We start from the raw sequence: 24926 nt of genomic DNA on the forward strand, positions 1-24926 counted from the left end.
TAGTTATGGGGATGTATGTTATAGCATAAGGAATATAGCTAATAATATTGTAATAACTATGTATGGTGTCAGATGGGTACTAGTTCTTACAGTGTGATAGATGGCCAGGGAGTTGGGGGGCTGGGTGAAAAAAGGTGAAGGGATTAAGATGTAAAAAGTGGTAATTACAAAATAATCATAGGTCTGTAAAGTAAAGCATAGGGAATATAGTCAATAATATGGTAATGGCTATGTATAGTTCCAGGTGGGTACTAGACTAGTCAGGTGATCACTTCTTAAATTATATAAATGTCTAACCACTATACTGTATACCTTAAATACAAAATAATATTGAATGTCAATTGTATTTGAAAAATTAAAAGGGGTGGGGAGGTGAAGGGGAATAAGATGTCCAAAATTCCAGGTATAAAACAAACAAGTCATGGGGATGTATTGTACAGCATAGGGAATATAGTCAATAATATTGTGATAGTGTGGTCCAGTGTCAGATGGTTGCTGGACTTATCATGATGGTAACTTCTTTAGGTATATAAATGTTGAGTAATTATTGTGTACCACTGAAACTAATACAATATTGTATGTTAGCTATATTTTAATTAAAAAATAATTATGAAGAGGAAATGGAGAAATGTGAATCATGATTATACTATTTTTTTCTAAAAAAGCAATAATAGCTATATTGACTTCAGACAGAGCAGACTTCTAAGCAAGGCAAGTTATAAGGGTTAAACAAAGGCTTTACGTAATGATAAAGGGTTCAATTCTCCAAGAAGACTTGGCAATCCTTAACATGTATGTGCCTAACTACAGAGTATGCCTAACTACATGAGGCAAAAAGTGATAGAAGTGCAAAAAGAAATAGATGAATCTGGTATACAGCTGGAGGCTTCAACAGCCTTCTCTCAGAAATGAACAGATCAGGCAGGCAGAAAATCAGTAAGGACATGGTTTAAGTCAACACCACCACCAAGCAACAAGATATAATTGACATCTGTAGACTGCTTCATCCCAAAACAACAAAAAATACGTTCTTATGCTCACATGGAAAATATTTTGAACGAAATGAAAATGGAAACACAAATTGTTAAAATTTGTGAGATGCAGTGAAAGCACTGGTTAGAGTAAAATATATAGCATTGAATGCACACATTAGAACAGAGGATATAAAATCAAGAATCTAAGTTTCCACCCTAGCACAGTAGAAAAATAACAAATAAAGTCCAAAGTAAGAAGAAAAGGCATAATAAGAAATAGAGTTAGAAGTCAGTTAAATTGAAAACAGGAAATTGGTAGAGGAAAATCAATAAAACCAGACATCGGTATGTTGAAAGATCAATAAAATTGATAAGACTGTAGCCAGATTAAGGAAAAAAAAGACACAAATTAATAAATTCAGAAATGAAAGAGGGTACACTAGCACATGGACACTTAAAGAATACAAAATAAATACTATGAATACTTCTATGCTCACAAATTTGATAACCTAGATGATATGGATCAATTCCTTGAAAGACACAATTTATCAAAACACACAAGAAGAAATGAACAATGTGAATAGGCCAATGCCAATTAAAAAAAATTGAGTCAATAAGTTATAACTTCCCAAAAGAGAGATCATCAGTCCCAGATAGGTTCACTGGAAAACTTTGCCAACCATTTTAAGAATAAACTATATTGATTTTCTACAATCTCTTTCAGCAGATAGGAGAGGGAATATTCCCTAACTCATTCTATGAGGCCCCCATAACCCTAACATCAAAACCAGGTAAGACATTACAAGAAAAGAAAACTACAGGACAATGGTCTCTCATGAATATAGAGGTAAAAATCCTAAACACGCACAGCCCCCCCCCACACACACACAAACACACACACAAAGAATCACATATCATGAACAAGTAGAATTTATCATAAGTATGCAAGGTTGGTTTAACATTCTAAAATCAATTACTGTAAGCCATCACATCAGTAGGATAAACAACAAAAATCACACGATCATCTCAATAGAGGCCAAAGAAGCAGTTGACAGAGTCCAACACCTTTTCATGGTAAAATCTCTCAGTACACTGGGAATAGAAGGGGGACTTCCTCAACTTCATAAAGAATATCTTCAAAACAATCAACAGGGAAAATTATGACCTAATGGTTAGAAATTTGAAGCTTTCCCACTAAGATCAGGTACAGAGAAAGTATGTTTCCTTTCACCATTGCTTTTCAATATCATACTGGAAGTCCTAGCTAATGCATTAAGATAAAAAATAATCATGATAAAAAATAAAATAAATAAAAGGCATACAGACTGGGAAAAAAGACACAATATCTTTTCTTTGTCATGATTATCTATGTGGGATTTTTTTTTTTTAATGACAAAAATATTCCTGGAACTAATAAGCAATTCTAGTGTGGTTACAAGATACAAGTCAATTACTTTCCTACATAGGCAATAAACATGTAGAATTTAAAATTAAAAACACATTATCATTTACATTAGTACCCAAAACAATGAAACAGTTTGGTATAAACCACGAGAAATATGATATATATATATATATATATATATATATATATATATATATATATATGTGTGTGTGTGTGTGTGTGTGTGTGTGTATGAGGTAAAACTATAAAACTCTTGACAAACAAAACGGAAAAAAAAATAAGTGAAGAGATATGTTCATGTTCATGGATACAAAGCCAAGATGTCGGTTTTCCCCAACTTGATTTTTTAGATTCAACTTATTCCCCAAAAAACTCCAAATTATTTTCTGTAAATTGATCAACCAATTTTAAAGTGTATATGGAGAAACAAGAGACCCAGAAGAGTCAACGCAATATGGAAGGAGAAGAACCAATCTGTAAGACTAATGCTACCTGACTTCAAGACTTACTATAAAGTTACAGTAATCAAGAGAGTGAGAGAATAGACAGAGATCAATGGAACAGAGAGCCCAGAAACACACTCCCATATAATTATTTAATTGATCTTTGATAAAGGAGCAAAGGTAATACATTATAGAGCAAAGATAGTCTCTTCAACAAATGGTACTGAAACACCTGGATATCTACATGCAGAAAAATGAATCCAGAAACCGACCTTACAACAGTCACAAAAAATTTACTCAAAATGGATCATAGACCTAAATGTACAACACAAAACTATAAAATTCCTAGAACACCTATGTAGGAGAAATATAGGAGAATATAGGAGAAAATATAGGAGAAAACCTAGCTGACCTTGAGTTTGATGATGCCTTTTTAGATATTACACCAAAGACATGATCGATGAAAGAAATGATGGCTAAGTTGGACTTTGTTAAAATTAAAAACTTCTTCCTTGTGAAAGACAACAAGAAGACAATGAGAAAACAGGCCACAGATTGGGAGAAAATATTTGCAAAAGACATCTGATAAAGGACTGTTATCCAAAATATACAAAGAACTCTTAAAACTTAATAAGAAAACAATCACAGTAAAAAAAATGGGCCAAAGACTTTAACAGATATCTTATGAAAGAAGACATAAGGATGGAAATAGGCATATGAGAAGATGCTCCACATTATCTCTTATCAAGGAAATGCAAATTAAAACAACAATGATATATTACTATACACCTGTTACAGTGGTCAAAATCCAATACATTGACAATACCAAATGCTGGCCAGGATGTGGAATGACAGGAACTTTCATTAAGTGCTGGTGGGGATGCAAAATAGCGCAGCTGTTTGGAAGACAGTTTGGTGGTTTCTTACAAAACTAAACTTTATTATTATTATTATTATTATTATTATTATTATAAATACTTTATCATTATAAAATTTAGAAATGGCATTCCTTAGTATTTATTGAGAGGAGCTGAAAACATGTCCACAGAAAAATCTGCTCATGAATATTTATAGCAGCTTGTTTCATAATTGCCAAACCTTGGAAGCAACCAAAAAGACCTTCATTATATTATTCAGCACGAAAAAGAAATGAGCTATCCAGCCATGAAAAGACCTGGAGGAACCTTAAATGCACATGACTAAGTGAAAGAAGTCAGTGGGAAAAGGCTACATACTGTATGATTCCAATTATATGACATTCTGAAAAAGGCAAAACTATGGACACAGGAAAAAGATCAATGGTTGCCAGAAGACCAGGATGGGGGGAGGGGTGAATAAACATAGCACAGCAGAGTTTTAGAGTAGTGAAAGTACTTTACATAGCACCATAAGGCTGGATACATGTTATTATACATTTGTCCAAACCAATAGAATGTACAGCACCAAAACCAAATCACAATGTAAACTACAGACTTTGGGTGATTATGATGTGTCGATACAGGTTTATCTAACACATGTACTACTCTAGTAGGGGATGTTGATAATGGGGGAGGTTATGCATGTGTGGGGGCAAGATGCACATGGGAGATTTGTGTACTCTCAGTTATACTGCTTTAAAAAAAATGAAGTCTCAATAAAAAACACAAACAAAAATCAAAATAAACAAACGAACGAAAAATGAAAAAAGGAAGGAAGGGAGGAAGAGAGAAAAGACATACCCCTGTTCCTTTACATATACTCAATAGAAGGCACACATGACACATATGCCTGCCTTTTTTGGACCATAATTTGGACACAGGATCATAATTCCTTGCAAAGGGGGCTGGGAAATGCAGTCATTATTGTCGGCAACTGTGTTCTCAGTTTATTTTTATCTTTTATTTAAATCAAATTTCTAACGTAGTCTTAAAAGTTGTATTTACTGTTTTTGCAATGTAAAAGTAAAGACATTATGCAGTTATCTATAAAAAAATACAAACTTGAAAAAATAAAAATTGAAGTTCTCCTAAAATACCTCCCTATAAACAAACAGAAGTAAATGTTTAAGGTCTATGCATTCAGTCTCATATCTATGTAATACACGAGATTGAATTCTTTACAAAACGTCTTGGTTGTTTCCATGTCAATATATATAGGCACCATACAGATGATTTTATCCAATCTTGGTATCAGCATACAGTAGGAGAAGAAATTGAAATAGTCCCTTCTCTGTTTGATTGTTAGTTATATTTTATGAAACACTTCAAATTTGCAGAACATGAAAACATGAATAGTCAAATATACCATATGAAATCTATTCCAAGATCAATTCAAATTTATAATAATCATCATTATTGGAGACATATTTTCTAGTGTGTTTTGTTCCCTTAATATAATGAAAGCTACCTGTAAAATAATGTATTCCTCTATCTTCTCCAGCCCCACACTCATATTTGAAGTCTCATGCTTGTTGAATTTTTCCTTGTATAGAACTTCAGGTTTCTATTACTGGGCCATCTATTTCTTCATATCCATTTATCTGTCTCCTACAGAACTCACACATAGTAGAGGTTTTTGTCCACCCCCCGCCACCCGCCACCCCAATAGAATTACTGAGCAGTATCCTCTGTCATCATTCTAGGACCATATCAATGGCAATCTCATAGGATTTACTTATTTGAGGTTCATGAGTTCTTCTAAAGGAGTGTGGCCCCTGGATCACCAGCAAGAACATCACCTGGGAACTTGTTTGAAATGCAAATCCTAGACCTACTGGTTGAGAAACTCTGGAGGTGGAGCCCAGGATTCTGAGTTTTAACAAGCCTTCTAAGTCGTTTAAAGCATGTGAAACTTTAAGAATCACTGTCTAAATCATGGGTTCTCAACCTTTGTCACACATCAGGATTACCTGGGGAGCTTTAAAAAATGTCCAGCTCTTAACCCCAGAAATTCTGAATTAGTCTGGGGTGAGGCCAGGGAATTGGGAATTTTGCAAGCTCTCCAGGTGGTTATAAAGTGTAACCAAGATTGAGAACCACTGCTCTAAATCATTTATAACTTCACATTGTACTTGCCTACACCAGCTTCTTTGAGCTTTTTTTCTTTCCTTAAGAAGGTATGCCATATAAGTATACAGTGAGGCTACAGCAAATTAGGTATTACCTTGTTGTGAGTGGATTTAAAATTAAATGAAATGTGACACTACGTCTTATCATTTCCTTTGGTTTTGTTTATCGTACATGATAAGCCTTTGAACTTGGAGCTGAATTAATTTTTATGCAATGTTTCCTTTTGAATCTATTGGATTTTGTTTGCATCAGGGTGACACACAAAATGAACACCTAAATGCTCTTCCTGTGATCTTTAGGAAAAGCACCAGAGAAGAAAGACTCTCCACGGTACATTAACCATGTAAAGTGAGCTTAATCAGATGGAATTGATTTGTTTAAATTACACTTACATGTACAAAAGGAAATGTTCTGGACTAAATAAATTCGACATCAAAATTGCCTTCACACTCCATACCTAACCAATTTTATCACCATATATTCCACCAGTTAGATGCTACTTGGAAAGGAAAACGTGATTCTTCAGGTAGCAAATGAAGAGAGAGAGCAAGAAGTAGCTTCTTTACGGAATCAGTGGGGAGGAACATGTTAAAGACCTTCCTCTTCCTTATGTCAGACATGGATTAGAAGCACTCCCAACTCATTTTATAATAGACAATTAATCGCTTTCTTCACATTCAGTCAAGTGTTTTAATCTTGTCTTTGTAAAATAAACATCAGCCAGTTACACACCTCTTTTTGCTTTCAATCTCATTTTATATGTGGGGAAAGTTCCTTGGTTACTATCCCTTATAAGTCAGGCTTGATAATGGGAGAGGCTGCTTGGAAATTGAGCATCTTAGAGTCTTTGAGATGGGAGGATTCTAGAGCACTCAAGGCCAAGTGACAATATTTAACCACCAGAAGCAAGGTGAATACTCATATAATAGCTGTATCATGCAGAATATTCAGAATGGCAACCAGAGTGTCTTGACTTGCCAAGATCTGTGGGTGAGAGATGGGCCAGCAACAAGGATACCACTTGAATTGATAACAATGACAAGAAATTAAAAACAAGGAAGAAGATAGATGTCACCTGTTGCAATGGAAAATCACGATCCCTTCCTCACATGCCAGAGATGAGAAGGTTCTCAGACCCAGAGCCCATCATCTATGGAAAGAGAATTTGAGCCCCTAACAAAAGGGTCCTGGAATATCACAGAAAGTACATATGAGTACAGTACAATTGCACTTTCCGTTCCTTCCCTAAGACTGTTTAACAGAGTCTAATGGGGAAAGGGGAATAACCAGAACTTTTGATAACTAGATATCTTTTGATTATCTTTAGATTATTCTTTCTAATTAAAAGGTGATTCTGGAACCAATTCCAATGTGTGTGGGCTTGGGTTTCTCCCACAATCAACAACAATTTTCATACACCAGTTGAGTGTCAAAAATTCAACTCAGTTTTGAGACTATCTACCTGGAAACTACAGATGTCAATCATAAGCCCAGGTTGTCACCTATACTCTGACAGACTGGCTAAAGGACACAGGTTCCCTCAACCTCCTCCTTGGGTTTGACTGATTTGCTACAGGGACTGACAGAACTCAGAGAAACATTTCACTTACTAGATCACTGGCTTACTATAAAAGGATATAAGTCAGGAACATGCAGATGCAACAGATGCATAGGGCAACGTGAGGGGGAAGGGCATGGAGCTTCCATCTCCATGTGTTCAGCAACCCAGATGTACCCCAAACACTGTCCTTTGGGGTTTTATGGTAGCTTCATTACATAGCCATGCTTGATTAAATCATTGCCCTTTGGTGCCTGATTCAATCTCTAGCCCCTATCACCTCTCTGGAAATCAGGGCGGTAGGACTGAAAGTTCCAACCCCCTAACCACATGGTTTGTTGTCAGCAACCAGCGCCTCTCCTTAGGTGCTTTTCAAAAGTCACCTAATGAATAAACTACCGCATTAACATAAACCTAGTTGTGGTGGAAAGGGACTTCTTTAAGGGAACACAAGATGGATTCCACTAAACCTAAATCAATAACTGCCATATAGGCATTCTGGGCTCCTCACGTTAGCAGTCTGGCACACCCCAATATATTAAAAATAAATAAGTTAATTAATTAATAAAAAAAAAGAAAAAAGGAATTCCTATATTGGCAAGAGGAATTGACTCTGATTGTCATGAAGATACAGGGTTACACCTATATAATGAGGGCAGGTACATGAATCTCTAGAACCCATAGGAGTAGCTGGGGGACCTCCTGGTACTTCCATACCTGGTGATAGATGTGAATGGCTAACTGAAACAACTACAGATCAATGAGTACACAGTAATTTGGGCCTCAGATCCTTCACAAATGAGTCGGGTTACCCCATGAAACAAAAAACCTAGACCAGCAGAAACACAACTGACTGTAAGAGCAAAATGGGATGGGTAATAGTGCAGGAAGATGGTGACTATCAATTATGGCATTGAAGTGCCATAGCTTATCCAATGAAACCTCCAAATTAAAGCAAACATTAGTTTGCTTGATATTTTTTTGAAATCATAACTGGCTACCACTTTGAAGCAACAGAGATAGAACATTAGGACAATGTGAACTTAACATTGGGGGATAGAATCGTAAATCAGTAAATATGCTTACTCTCTGGAAAACAGAAGAACAGTGTGTGATAAAATCTGTCTTTAGAAAACATGTAACTCATTTCCTCCTTTTTCAAAATATAATGAAGTGGAATTGAGAGGTTGTCTTACATACTATTTATAGAAGTCTAAATGTAAGATGTCATGATAGACAAGAAACTATGTGCCCGTGTATGTCTCTATCCTACTGCTCAACAATATTGGTAATTAAAAGTTAAGAAAGTTTCTTCCAATTTTAAAGCTTAGATCCTACCTAAATTCCTCCTGTTTTGAGCTACACTAGCTCAACAATTGATTAGTATTCATTTTATTTTCACTCTATATACCATTACTAAACTGTCTTCTGTCATCTCAAGATAATAATCTTAATTTTAAGCAAAAATAAAAAGATAGTAGATTTTGTTTTGGGATTTGTCCCTGTCTCTATTACCTATGTAGACTGTTTTTGGAGCTGAGAACCTAGGGTTTAAAAAACAAAAACAAAACCAACCAAACAAACAAAAAACTTCTTCCATAACAATCAGAGAAGAAAAATAAATGCTATCCAAATGGGAAAGGAAGAAGTAAAATTGTCATTATTTGCAGATGACATGATGCTATATATATAGAGAGAGAACCCCAGAGATTTCACCACAAAACTCTTAAAATTGATAAATGACTGTAGTAAAGTAGCAGGATATAATATTAGTATACAGAAATCAGTTGCAATTTTGTACACCAGTAATGAACTCTCAGAAAGAGAAATTAATAAAATAATCCCATTTACAATTATATCAAAAAATAAAATACTTAGAATAAATTTAATCAAGGAAGTACAAGACTTGTACTCAGAAAATTATAAGACATTGAAAAGAGAAATTAAAGAAAATACAAATAAATGGAAACATATACCATGCTCATGGAAGAAAGAATTGATATAGTTAAAATGTCCATAATACCCAAAGCAATATATAGATTCAACACAATCCCTATCAAAATACCAATGGCTTTTTTCACAGAACAAGAACAAATAATCCTAAAATTCATATGGAATCATAAAAGACTCTAAATAGTCATGGGTCTCCTGAAAAAAAGAACAAAGCTGGAGGTATCATGCTTCCTGATAATCAAATTATACTATAAGGCCATAGTAATCAAAACAGCATGGTATTGGCATAAAACCAGACACACAGATCAATGGAACACAATAGAGAGCCCAGAAATAATTCCACACCTAAATGGTCAATTAATCTATGACAAAGGAAGCAAGGATTTACATGGGGGTAAAGACAGTCTTTTAATAAATGGTTTTGGGAAAACTGGACAGACACATGCAAAAAATGAATCTGGAACCCTTTCTTACACCATACACAAGAATAAACTCAAAATTGATTAAAAATTTAAATGTGAGATCTGAAACCATAATACTTCAAGAAGAAAATATAGGAAGCAAACTCTCAGACATTACTCTTAGTAATATTTTTACTGATATATCTCCTTGGGTGAGAAGAAAACAAAGAAATAAATGGGACTAACTACATCAAACTAAAAAGCTTTTTTCCAGCAAAGGAAACCATGAATAAACATAAACTCCTACCGAATGTGAAAATATATTTGCCAATGATACATCTGATAAAAGGTTAATATCCAAAATTTATTAAAAACTCACACAACTCAAAACCAAATAAATAAATAAAAATAAACAATACAACTAAAACATGGGCAGAGGATCTGAACAGACATTTCTCCAAAGAGGACATACAAATAGCCAAAAGACATATGAAAAGATGCGCAGTGTCACTAATCATCAGAGAAATGCAAATAAAAACCATGAGATACCACCTCACACCTGTCAGAATGGCCATCATCAATAAATCAACAAACAAGAAGTTTTGGCAAGGATATAGAGAAAAGGGAATCCTGATGCAGTGTTGTGGGATTGCAAATTGGTGTAGCCTCTATGGAAAACAGTATGGAGGTTCCTCAAAAAACTAAAATATAACTACCTTATGATCCAGCAATTCCACTCCTGGGTATTTATCCAAAGAAATCCAAAACACTAATTTGAAAAAACATATATGCACCAGTATGTTTACTGTAGTGCCATTCACAATAGCCAAGATGTGGAAACAACCAAAATGCCCATCAATAGATGACTAGGTAAAGAAACTGTGGTACATTTATACAATGGAATATTACTCCACCATAAAAAAGAATGAAATCTTACCATTTTCAAGAACGTGATTGGAGCTAGAGGATATTATGCTAAGTGAAATGTCAGAATGAGAAAGACAAACACCATTTAATCTCACTTATATGTGGAATATAAAGAACAAAATAAATGAGCAAACAAAACAGAAATAGACTTATAGATACAGAGAACTGATGGTTGCTAGATGGGAGGGGGTGGGGGGATGGGTGAGAAAGGTGAAGGGATTAAGAAATACAAATTAGTAGTCACAAAATAGTCATGAGGATGTGAAATACAATATGGGGAATATAATCAATAATGTTGTAAAGACAATGTAGAGTGTCAGATGGGTTTATCGGGGGACTTGTCGGGAGATCACTTTATAGATTATACGAATATCAAACCACTGTGCTGTACACCTAAAACTAATATAAAATAATAATTAAAAAAAAAATATATATATATAAAGTAAATCATTTTTCAAAGCTTTCAGATACATCTTCCTACACCACTGTTCTCAGCATATGTTCTCTCCTGAATTATGACAGCAACCCAATAGCTCATTTTATTGACCCCAGGTCCATCTGTCTCACACCCAGCTGCCATACCTCTGCCAGAGTGTACTCTTAAAATGGGAAGCAAATGATGCTGGTTTTCTGCTATAAATTTTTGTACCCTCCACCATTATCCTATTGATTCTTCCATGTTTGGCCCCTAAAACATCTCGCCAGCTTCATTTGCTGCCACGGTTTACTTCTTCCTTTCATGTCCAAAAATGTACTTGGTATCACAAAGTACTGTTTCTGTGCCACATCCAGACATGCCAACTACATTTCATTGACTACCTCCGTTTCTCCCTTGTATGCTTTTCTAGAACCATTTCCCCTTTTCCTTGATGAACAGTAGTTGTTTGTGCATTGGATTGGGCCATAGCTTAGAAAGTTGCTAGTTGCCAGTAGAAATTCTCGATACTTAAAGAAACCAGAAGAGAAGCTTTGCATGAGAGCAATCAACATATAATAAATAGCAAAAGATGGACTACTGAGCCCCCAAATATCTCTTAGTATAGTGCTGGACTCTATTAATTAGGAGGTAAGGAGATCCAATAATAGTTTATGAGCTGAGAGGTATAAAAAGCCATTGAGACCATGAATGGGAATGGGAAATTGAAAAAGGGTATGTGGAAATCCTACTCTTGAAAGAGGAATTCTTGTCATTCTTTATTTACTCCGTTCAGGTAAGAATATACAAGATCTCATCCCAGTGGTGAGCAGACAGAAAGAAAAGGCAGTGTGAGAAGAAATGAGGAGGCCTGTGACACCTGAGGCCACTCCGACTGCACCAAATCACATTTTCAAAGGCAAAAAAGTTCAACAAAATCCTCCAAAAGATGCTCAGAGATCAGTAAGCACATTAGGCCAAGTCAGTGACAACGGTATTTTTGGAGTTTGGGATATTAGATGAAAAAACCCGCCTGGTCCTGTTAACCCGTTTGCATGACCATTGATTTCACGTTTTGCGAAGATATAAAAATGCTGAGAACACCAGCTGTTCCTTGGCCAAAGACGCGGTGGGGACCCCAACCCTGTAGTAAATGACCAACATCCATGGATGGCTTCAGTCCCCTGCAGCCTGCCATCTCAGCACAGTTGGCCATTTACAAACCAGTAGGGGTTTGTTACAAGTTTGTTTACCTTTCATAGAACCACCTGCCTGGAGTTAAATTGTCTGGACTATAAATAGAGAAATAGTATACAGGATAGTTTTACCACTAAAGAGGAGAAGAGCATTAGAGAGTGGGGGAAACAAAACACATTCCCGTTTTACTGTTTTATAGGAGTCTGGGTAGGGGCTTGGGCATTTTTATCCAGTGAGCTTTGCAACCGGAAAATAAAATAAGGTTAACAGTGCCAGCAGGTTTCACCATCTAATATCTGCTGAACGTCATTTTGTTATCTCTTGAGGTCAGCGAAAGAACCCAGTGGGATATTAGCCTTGTCAACCCTAATGGCAAACTGATAATCCATTAAGGAAACCACTGCAGTGACCTCCTGAGGGTGCTAGCAGGTGGAACATACTCAGTTCTACAAAAACCAGCTGGGTGCAGTTCAAAGCATCCATAAGCTCTTTAGAATAATGCATTGTAGTATTGGCAAGGCCAAAAATGTCCCAATCAGTGCACAGTTCTATAACAATGACCAAACACGTAACCTATTTGTTCCTGAAATATGTAGTAGACAATCCTCACAATTTTGTGATATAACTGATGTGAGGGATTGGGAATTTTAAAATTAATCTTGAACCTACTATACCAATATTATTTATCTAATTACTGGGCCAAACCAAATTAATGTTGTTTTCTGCTATACTGCATAAAGATACATTCACACAGATTTATTTTTTGTAATATTTTTAATTTCTAATTTTAAATGAAAAAATACTTGAGATTTTGGAATTTTAATATTAGTATCTTTGAATATTTTCAATTTTTATTGTGGTAAAATACACATAACATAAAATTTACCATCTTAACTATTTTTAAGGAAAACTTGAAGTCAACTATTTTTTCTATCAATTTAACTCTGTATATTTTCTTACTTTATTCTGATCAAATTTAAACATTGACAAATTATGAGGCTTTGAGTGATCCTGACCTCACACTGACTTTTTTGTGTGTATGTGTGTGAATGTAGGTTTTCACTTTTCTAGGCTGAATAGTAAGGCGTGGGATCGCTAGATTATATGGTGAGAGTATGTTTAGCTTTATAAGAAATTGCCAAACCATTTTCTAAAGTTGCTGAGCAATTTTGCATTCCCACCAGAATGTGTGAGAATTTCGATTGCTCCAAATCTTTGTCAAATTTGGTATTGTCAGCATTTTGGTACTGATAATAGCCATTCTGATATATTTATAATGGTATCTCATTGTGGTTGTAATGTGCATTTCCCAAATGACTAATCACTGAGCATCTGTTTTACAGGATCCCTTGCCATCTGTACATCTTCTGTAGTGAAGTGTCTGTTCAATATTTTGCCTACTTTTTAAAATCGAGATGTTTGTGTGATGTTTTCTTGTTGAGTTTTGAGAGCTCTTTATGTATTCTAGATAAACTTATTTGTCAGAAGTTCTTTTCACTATTTTAATTCCCTTACCCTTCTGTATAAATTTTAGAATTAGCCAGTGACAGTCACAAAAATCCTGAAGAGATTTTCATTTGAATTGCGTTAAACCTACTGCTTACTTTGGTAAGAAATGACATCTTAACACTACTAATACTTCTATTCCTTATACAAGGGGGTATAGCTCTAATTATTTAGATCTTTGATTTAATTGTTTTTTGTAGAATTCAGCATTTAGGTTTTTAGATTTATACCCAAGTATTGCTTTATTTTGGTGCTACTGTAAATGCTACTTCAAAATTTTTGAATTCCAAATTTTCAATACTAGTATATAGAAATACTAGAATTGGTTTTTGTATCCTGCGACTTTTCTAAAATCTCTTATTACTTTTCTGAGTATTTTCGTAGATTATTTTAGAAGTTTTTAATATGCCTATTACACTGTCTAGGACTCCCAGTATGATTTTGAATAGGAGTGTTAAGAGGATATTTTTGTCTTCTTGCTGATCTTAGGGGAAATTATTCAGTATTTCCCCATTAAGTATATATTAGGTATAGAATTTTTAAATAGATGCCCTTTATCAGGTAAAAGAAATTCCCTTCTACTTATGGTTTGCTGAGCGCTTTTGGAAATTACTGAGATGATTATGTTTTTCTTTCTTAAGTCTGTTATTAAGGAAAATTACACTGATTGAATTTTGAGTGTTGAATCAGCTTTATACTCACAATGGGGCAATTTAACTTATGGAAATTATTTTTTATCTTCACTAGCTTTTTTCCATTTCTAAAATCATATATATTTAGGATTTATAAAGGATAGCTCACAACCAATTAATTAAAATTGAACATCCTTAAAAATATCTAACACTCTCTCATCTAGCTAATCAACCTTGCCTGTGTTTAATCACACAGTGCTTGTTATTCCTTTGTATACTAATTAATCCTTTCAGTGTGCTTTTATTGATCACATATTAGGTGCTGGAAATGTGGGAAAGACCCAAATGATAAAGATGTGATTTTACCCTTAATGAAGTTTGCCCAGGCTTGCGGTATGAACAATGTGCTACAGAGGTGTGGAGAAAAGGCTAAATCAGACTGCATCGGAAGTGAAGGGTTTTCAGAAGAGGTGCCTTGAGCTGAAGTTGGAAGGACAGGTCTTTCTGTATATATGTAGTATACATTTTACGATTTTCTCCCCTTAGCTATCATTATCTACCCAATGTAAGGCTCTAGTAAGTGTGAAGTGGGCTCTGTAACTCAGCCACCCCACTATAGTTGACTAGGTAAGAGGGGCATATCTTTCTCTGTGCAATTAATCAACTGGCTGGAATGAAGGATCTTAGTCTCTCCCCAGTAATCTGAAAAAGGAGGGTTGCAGAAGGATGGTCCGGGTTTGGTACTAGATCCTAAGGCAGAGAGGTTACCATAGAGACCAGGAGTTGGTTGCCATCTTTAGCCATATGAAAGTTAGAGAATAAACAGGGAAAGTCAGTCTTCTTTGAGAGGAGGAAAGAAGGAAGATACAAGACCCTGAGGGAAGGTGATGGAAAAACTGGCACCCTCAGAACCTGGTAGTTTGCAAGTTCTTATAAGGTCCAGTTGAACTTCATTTCCTTAAGTGTACTATGACTTCATCACAAATTTGATTTTTCATTAGAGTTCCTGGGAAGATTTCTGATTCTTGAAACCAAAAGATCCTTGATTATATTAGAGATTCAGTAGGACAGGTTGAACCAAAAGACGCTTGAGAGACAGTGTGGGATTGATTGTGGCATCAGGATGAAATGGATCTAGTAAAGAGCTAGTGGGTAATAGGGCTGGGTGTAAAGTAAGGTTATAATCATCCATACTGTCTAAACCGTGAATGACAATCACTTAACCTTTCAGGATCTCTTTTACTGTTGATTTCAAGAAAGCAATCCTCATTTAATTTCCTTCTTAAATATTGTCCTGTTCCTTCACGTCTCCTTTAGTATTTAGGTCAGGGGTCAGAAAATTTTCTGCAGAGTATCAGATACTATATTTTAAGCCTTGAGGACCATGAGTTGTGACTACTTAACTCTGCCTTGTGGTGGGAAAGCAGCCACAGAGATATATAAACAAATGAGCATGGCAGTGCACCAATAAAACTTTATTGACACTGAAATTTGAACCTTATATTTTTACATATGGAGAAATAATATTTTTTTATTTTTTCCAGTCAGTTAAAAATTCTTAGCTCATGGCTTGTAAAAAAACAGGTGGGCCATAGTTTACCCACCACTGTTTTAGAGGCTCGATAAACACTCTGTTTTCAATTCCTCAGAAAGTCTTTTTCCTTTCTGCCTAAGCCTCCATCTTGGTTCTCCTGATTAGTTTTTTGGTCTCATGACTGGCTTCCAAAGCCAGAAGCCATAGATTAATAATCAATGTGTTAATCTCCTTTGTTCTCATATGCTAGCCTTTGCCTTCTTCTGCCATGTTTTCTTAGACTATATGCCAATTTATTATAATTCTTAAGCTATAATTTATTCCAGCTATTTTACACCAGTTCTGTGACAATCTCTTCCAAGCTGAATTCTCCTTTTCTAAGAGACCCTTAACTCATTGCTAAATCTTTCTTTTCCAGCATGCCACATGTTCAAATCTTTTTCTTTTGTTTCTTCACCATGTTTTTAGCCTCCATATTTCAATTCAGTTTTACATATAAAATGTATTTTTAAGAGAACAAAATGCAATATAGGCAGTGTCAACGACAGTTATCTCAGAGTGGCAGAAAATTTAGGAAATTAAAAAATATGGGCACACTATAACTGTTGGGCTTGGTTAGTTCACTAAAACTTTCTGATGAAAATATTCCATGAGCAAAATTATTATTAAATACTTTAATAAAAATATATAACAAATAAATTGTTTACTCCATAACAACAAATGCATCCTTTATAATTTATTGAATCAATCACTTATTTGTGGACATTTTGGGTAATGGCATTTTTTTTACTTTTACTAATATGTTTTGTTGAAAACCCTATTGACTGAATCTTTGTACACGTTCATGATTATTTAACTACTTAATTAGATTATGTTCTGAGAGGTGAAACTGCTACATCAAACATTTGTTTGGTTATTTAAGTTTCATAAAAGTGAACCCTTTGTGAGTCATCTCTGAATATAACCAATGTCGGACATAATACAAGCTCAATAAGTATAAACTGAACTGCTTTGAATCTGTTTTTCCTACACACATACACACACAAACTAGTTTGAAAACACACAGTGGGTGTTCTTTGCTGTATTTGGTAATGTTAGCTTGGTTGTCGACATAAGCATTGTTATTATTATTATTAATAGTAGTAATAAAAAGTCCTATAGGGTAAGACATTCTTTAAGAAGTGATTTAGGCATTGCCTTCCCTACTCTTCCCCAAATCTTCAGGCTTAGTTGACCCTTTTCTGTTCCTATGATACCTTGTTTATATTTCCATCCTGGCATATATTGCTTTGACTATCTTGTATAATTATCTGGTATGTGACCCTTACTTCTTCTAAGTTGTTAATATAGCGGAGGTTCTAAACTTAGAAAGTTGTCATAAATATTTGTTAATAAAAGAAAGTATGTGCAAGGTGCTTGATTTAAAGCCAACCTAAGATTCCAGCAGATAGGTGGTTTACCAATGATTTTCAGATTTGAAATCTATTAAAAAAACAACCTGAGATATTTATACAATTTAATAAATAGCTGGAAAATAAATATCCTGATAGAAATGTTTTCCAATCTTCCTTAAAAATAACAATGATCAATTCCCTTCATGCACAATGTGTACAGTGCACATCCAGCAAACTAAAAAAGACACAGGTCTGATGGCATCTGTCTCAATGTAAGGATGACGGTACCGAATAGCTACAAGAGAGCCTGTCCTGGAGTCAGCTGGACTTAAAGTCACTTCAAGTATATGCTCTTGTATATACACAGACATATATCAGAAAGATGGAAATGCATTTAGAAATGTTCATGTTCTTTCTCAATATATAAAATGTTAGTTACCATAGCAACAATGGATATAGATTCACTTATTTTCTTTTTATTATAAGAAAAATAAGAAGAAGCTGAAATATTTTACAATAAACTTTCAATAGATGTCTAGAAGAATATTTTTGCAATCATCTAAGATTTTTGAAAGAATATGTTAAAATGGGAATAGAAGATTCTTTCTTAATAAAAACTCATTGAACTATTCACAAAAACCCATCAAGTGACATATATTTCTAAATAATATGAAACCTTCTAGTGTAGGATGAATAATATTTTGTTTTTGCTATTTGGATCTGAAAGGAAGTCAGATTTATTTTAGGGAACAATATCTGAAACTTAGAAATGTGACTATTACCTTTGAATGCTGAACGCTTTCCTTTGTCATATATAATTCCCAGTCGCAAATGAGCATGTTTTACATTAAAACAAATAAAAAAGAATCAATGACCAAGAATTACCTCATTGCAAAAAAATAGTAACTGTCGAAGAAACAAGAAAGAAGTCCTCAAGGAAACATAGCAGTTATAGCTATTGAAATAACTGTACCATTATTATATTCGTTAACAGTGAATTCAACTTAGTTCTTTAAATATTGAATTGAAACATGCAGATAATAAATTAGGAGACTCATCAAGCAATACTGTGATAAAAAGTGTCCTAAGATTATATTCTATGCTTTTCTCTTGGGCTTAGAAACAGAGCTTCACCCTCATATGACGTTCTATTTGGATGTTTCACAGTTGAAGTTATGGTCTCCATCCACCCCTAACAATTGTCCTTCCTGGTCTGCCTGCATACTTGGCAGTACCACCCACCCAGAGAAACCAGACACATGACCGTTTTACACCCTCTCTGTCAAGACTCCCTTCTCACTCCTTCAAAACCATCCAATAAGCTTCTTCTAATTGATAAAGATTTTTGCCTCTTGATTATTTCCTGAATCCATTGCTCCATCTTCTTTCTGACTACAGCTTCTCTAGATAGGGCCCTTATTTGCTCCTATCTGGGCAGCTACAGTAGTTTCCTCACTGGCGTGTCTTTCTCTCACTCCAAAGCCCTCCCTGCCCCCATCACTCCCTCCATCCCTCTGGTCTTGGTTCCCCATGCTCATCTTCCTCAGAGTGATGGCAGAGCAGCACGGACTTTAACAACGAACTCCTATTCTCTCATGTCCTCACGCAAACCCTTTAAACATACCCCCTGACCTAAGATAAAGTTGAAATGCCTGCGTATGGCATTTACTTCGCCACTGCCTTCCCCTTCACCCTCACTTTCCTCCTTCTCCAAATGGTTGCTGTCATTGAATAATTCCAAGCTGTTTATCATTGACTATACATGATTCACACCTCTGTACCTTTGTTTGTCCTCTTTCCTGGAATTTCCTTTCCCACCTCCTTCATCTGAGGAATTCTTCCTCATCCTTTTAATACGCAGACAACATCTCTCCCAGGAAGCTGCCCTGGGACACCAGCCTGGTTTCCATACTCTCTGCTTCCACAGAGATTGTTACTAACCTTTAGAAAAGTGCCTATCACCTACGGAACCTACCCTTTGCCTTCACGTGGGACCATCCCAAGGTCAGGAATAGGTCATTCTCACCTTTGAATCCTCAGTAACTGGCATCAAACTTCGCTGAGGAGAGAAGGCCAAACTCCTAAAAGACTCAAATATCAGGCTGTTTAAGGTTTTTAATATAATAGTTACTTCTGGTGTAATTGTCTGACAACTCTTTTTAAATGAAGGATGAGGTTTTACAAAGTTCTTACCAGATGTCTCATTTTGAACCAAACTTAAAAAGAAAATGAATAGAACCCTGGAATGAAAGGCAGTGTAAAATGTGGAAATGGGAGGAAGAATGCCATGAGAGGAAGCTATGCACTTTTTCCTTGTGGCACAAATGAGAGCAGTTTCAGCATGTGATTTCTGTGTCATCCACCTTCCCTGAGGGAAGAAGGACGTGCTGGGTGGGCACACTGATCTCAGCACCACATGGCATTAACTAGGAAATGGTATCTTCAGTATTAAGAAAAGAGGCAAAGAGCAACCTCTGTGTTCTGTTATCCCCAGTGATGGACTGGCTTTTGCTAGTTTGTTCTCGGCTCAGGGAAGTACATACCGTGTTTCCCTGACAATAAGACCTAACCGGAAAATAAGCCCTAGCATGATTTTTCAGGATGACATCCCCTGGACATAAGCCCTAATGTGTATTTTGAAGCAAACCTTAACATAAGACCCGGTCTTATTTTGGGGAAAACACTGTATATTTTATCACTCCTTTCCATCGGGAGCCATTTAGTGTTGGAACAACATGGCCAGATGCGGTTACATTCTTCTCCAGAAACAGGAAGGCACTAAATTGAATTCTAGTGCCTCAGATGAGCATGTGTGCTCCACCAAGCACTTCCCTTTCCGCTAGGAAATCACTTAGGCACTGGGGATCCTTCTGGTCATTACCTGATACACGTTAAACGCTTGTATGGGTATCTATGGAATGAAACATTCCATATCTCTTCAAACAATGGCTTCCCACAGGTCACACATCTTATTATTGAAAACAGAGGGACAACCAGATTCTGAATCTGAGGAGGAGTTAAGGCTATCTACTGCCACCTTCCATACTCTTGCTTGAAAAACGTATTGCTGTGTGTGCAAGGCAGGACTGCATGGCTGGCTGTTTAACATCGAGACCATTGGTGCTGCAAAGACAACTTGAAAAGAAGTGTTTAAGAGAGTTGGCTGATCATATAAATAATATCAAGCATGACATTTCCATTAAAAATGGTCCAAGTGCATGTTCAGTGATTTTCAAGAACTTCAGACTGCAGAATGAGAATTTGGATGTCTTCCTGTCTGCTCCAATTGTCCCGTAGTCTCTGCCAAATGGCTACAAGATGCTGCTGGACTCTATAGATTCCAACTAGTGACTGTACAAATATAATACTTATTATACCAAAACTCTTTTGTCTGAAAATAAATGTATACATCGCTATTCTTTTGTGTAAACTGCTGATTTTAAGAGCATCAGCACTATGAGTTATCCTTGCCAGTAACAATAATAAAAACAATTTACATTTGCATAACATTTTACTCTCTAAGGGCACTTTTTCACTTTCTAATTTGATCTTTACCAACAGTCTGTGAAATATAGTGACTACTACCTCCCATTATGGAATAGGAAACTGGAGAGAAGAGGGAGTAAGCCGAAAAGTGAGGTATTTGCACTTCTGATACTAAACGATTGTCTAGTTTGGAGAGTCATGAGCCTTTGAATTAGGCAAAAATTTTGGACCATGTTCATGGTGTCTTTATAGACCGTAGCTACTGTGGATAACGACACTCGACTGTGGTGTACCAGTATGTATTACAAACAAGTGGCTTATGATTAAGCACATGGGCTTTGGAACAGGACTATATGAGTTCGAATCCCAGCTCTGCCATTTACCATCTGGGAGAGACTGGGCTTCAATTTCCTCACTTGCAAAAGGGCCTCATTCATAAGAATTGTGGTGAGGTTTAATGGAATTGGTGTACCCAGGCATTCACACAGAAAACACTTAGAATAATACCTGGCAGACAGCAAGTACTCAACGATATTAGCTGTCACCATTGTTTGTTATTTTATAGGGCATGAAACATCAGAAAGCCCTGAGAAAGTGTATAATATCACACAGTAAGTGGCCGAGCTGAAATAGGAACACAGTTCTGAGTCTAACACCAAACTCACAGGGGAAGCCATCTAAAAGAGGAGTGAAGTGTTTGGAGCCTGTATGTATGGCTGGTCACTGCCCTAAATGTAAAGTTGCGGGCTGTGTATTGAAAGGAACAATGGGATGGGGTCAATCAGTGAGAGACAGGAAAAGGGGTGCCTTTGAATGATTGCAGCCATTCTGGGTGTCAGATCTCAGACCCCTTGGTTGTGCAACTTTTTATAGAAAGCCTGTGGAAACATAATGGTAGGCAGGGGTGACCGCGGTTCAGCGTCGCAGACATCTCATCTTTTCTCATAGTGCTGCAGGGGTTATGCTACAAATTGAAAGTTCCAGCTACATGAAAGGAACTGACACACCAAGCCAGGAAGCCTTTCCTTCTGCAGAAAGCTCTGATCTTCAAGTTAGCAAATCTGGAAGGGACAGATTTGACGAGAATGATTTCAAATTTTGCAATTTCAGAGACTGCAAGTGGAACAAGGGAATTAGGACCACCACGTCCAGCATCGATAAAATGCTTTTTAAAACTCCAAATGTAGAACTGAGGTAAGGATGGACATAGAACACCCCGTGCTTCCTAGCCCTAATATTGGGGTAATTTCATGCTGGGAGTCAGGTGTGGGCTCCTTGGGGTTGGGGATGCTCAGAAGGTGCCCTTCTTAATCACCTTTCCTCACACCAATGTAGAACAAGCTCTCCCCATGACTTGTCATCCTACCCCAGTGAGTAGAGATGCTCATTTGCTTTTAGATGCAGCTTCCTAAAAATAGCCCTCCAGCTTCATAAGGGGGAAGGAGCTGGAGGGCTTGCCTCCTGGTATTTTAAGATATGTGGCATTGAGGAAATAGATCTCCCTAAGGATGAGAGAGAAAAGAGAGATCATTTTTAAGAAAGGAGATAGTAAGATAGAGGAAGAGTATGAGTCAGAGTTTTAGGAACACCAGATAAAAAGGAACACAAGATAAAAAGAATAATTAATCAAAGGTGTATCAACCTAAGAAGGAGAGAAAATTGTGAGATGGACATTACATCTGGACGCCACAAATCGCTCTGCTCACTTAATGCCCATAATTGTCCTGGGAGACAGCTGAGTTTCTTCATTCTACTAGAAGGGAAACAGGCTTCATGAATGTTTAAAGTGTACTCAAGTTCACAGAGGCAGTAAACAGCAGAGAAAAAATTCAAACATGTATCTATGATTGTAAAGCCTGGGTTCTTTGCCATCAAAAATCCCCACAAGGATAGTAATAAAAGCTAATATTTATGGAGAACTCTCTAAGTGTCCCACACTGTTCTACAGAGTTTACATGTGTTGACTACTGAATTTTCACATTAAATTACATACAACTGCTTTAAGATTTATGTATAATTGTACCCATTTCAGAGACTCAGACACTGAGAATTTAAGTAACTAGCCTAATAATTGTGTGTGCAGAGTTCTGAAAGAATACACATCAGAGGAAAGCTTGCCAGGGCTAAGAAGAGATTCTAAGTAACTTTCCAACTGTCATTTAAACAAAGCCTTGCTGTGTGTGGGTGGAGGGCAGTGGAGTGAGGGGTGGTGGTGACCTGAGCTGCAGGGAACCGACACTTGTCTGGTGTTAAGAGAGAAAAGGAAAAATGAGCTGGGGCACAGCAGAAAGACGAGGGCAACGGCCTTCAATAGAAGCAAGCAAAATCTGGATAGAATAACGCGGGAGAGGTGAGGAGGAGGAAAAACGTCATCTTAGCTCACTGAGTGGCTCCGCTCAGCAGTGCTAAGTAGGACACTTGCCATCAGCTGAAGAACAAATTAGAGCTGAGCAGGCAGGGAGGGAGCACCGGGGAGGTTGTCTCACTGCAAAGCTGAAGAAGCGGATCTGAGACTCACTCAGAAAACACCAAACCAAACCAAAACAAAACAAACCTCCATTTCTCCAGAAATGAAGGTCTGGAAGAAGAGAGCTCAGTATAGACAGGAGGCAGCTGGCAGGCATGGCCTTGAGGACTGGGCAGAGGCACTTTGGATTCAAGGACAACAAGGAGGGCCTGGAAGGGCCCATGTACGTCAGTAAATCCACTCTCAGCAAAGGAGCAGTGTGAGGCTGGACTGTGTGTCCTCCCTCTCATGTGGGCACCTAGCCTGGCGCTGGGCCACAGGGTCTGGTTCCCTCCCCTGCCTCTTTCACTTCCTCTGCCTGAGAGGAGATGGTGGAGGAAAACTGTGATCAAATGTACAAATGCCAGCAGCAGAGATAGCCTCTCTTTTTCCCCTGAGTGGTCGCAGCCAAAATGTAATCCTTACTGCTTGCCCAAAGCGATGGTGCCCCCCCTTCATTATTTTACCCAGTATGCCTCTGTGTACAAGTGTCAAAGCAAGGGTCAGAATGGTCTCCGTGGTAAAACAATTTACCCCTTTATGCATCTACACAGCATATTCCTATAACGACATGAACCTGTTCTCTCTCCAGCTCTCTAAGTGCTGACAAATGTTCAGAACCTCACTTTTCTCTGTGTCTCGGGTCCAGGATGTAGGTGTATCTCCTTCTGACAGGGCCATGCAACTCCAAGAACAATTTGTTTTAAGGGAAAATTGCCCACCGTTTAGAGTAAATAAAGTTGAGAGCAGGGCTGAGAGCCTTCATTTTCACTTCCTAGTATAGCAAGTGAAGAGTGAGCTTCCTTCACCTTCAATCGCTCTCCTCAGAAAGTTTTTATTTAGTTTAATCGAAGCAAGCACAGTTTCTAGACCAAAGAAGAAGAAAATAAGACAAGGCAAGGCAAGTAAGTAAAAGACATTTCAGCTCTGACTTTGTTAAAAAAGAAATTTCTCTTTTTTCTCTCTCATCCCTTTCTCTCTTTCTCTCTCTTTCCTCCTCCCCCTTTCTTTGTTTATTAGTATTTTACCAACAATCAATTGTGTCTAATAGGCTGCATCAATACCATAGCTAAGGTGTGATCTACAAATGACAAGAGAAAAGAAAAGGGATGTAACAAAATGAACTGAAATATGCGTTCAAAGCCATTGTTGTAATAATATATCTTATAAGAAACGTCCACAGGGGAGCTGATATATAAATAGAAGCACAGTGTGAAATAAGGACCATGATTTATTTTCCACAGAAGCTGCTGATTCTGTGCCAGGGAACAACAATGCGGACAAGAGAACGCACTAAGTAATGCTCCTTAGATGTCTGTCCTTTGTGTGGCGAATACTGTATGTTACACAAGGAGCAGTGGCACGTGTGCTCTCTCTGCCCATCTACATGCTCTTTTTTTTTTTAAGGATTAAAGGACCCCATCCTACATGGGGCTGTCAGACATGAGTCAATGTGGGTTGAAATAAACCACCGTGAGTGATACCCAAGTGGGTTTAATCTGAAGGGAAAATGAAGATACTGTACTCCCAAGAAATTTAAATAATGAT

This window comes from Rhinolophus hipposideros (assembly GCF_964194185.1).
Source record: "Rhinolophus hipposideros genome assembly, chromosome: 1".
Classification (NCBI taxonomy): domain Eukaryota; kingdom Metazoa; phylum Chordata; class Mammalia; order Chiroptera; family Rhinolophidae; genus Rhinolophus; species Rhinolophus hipposideros.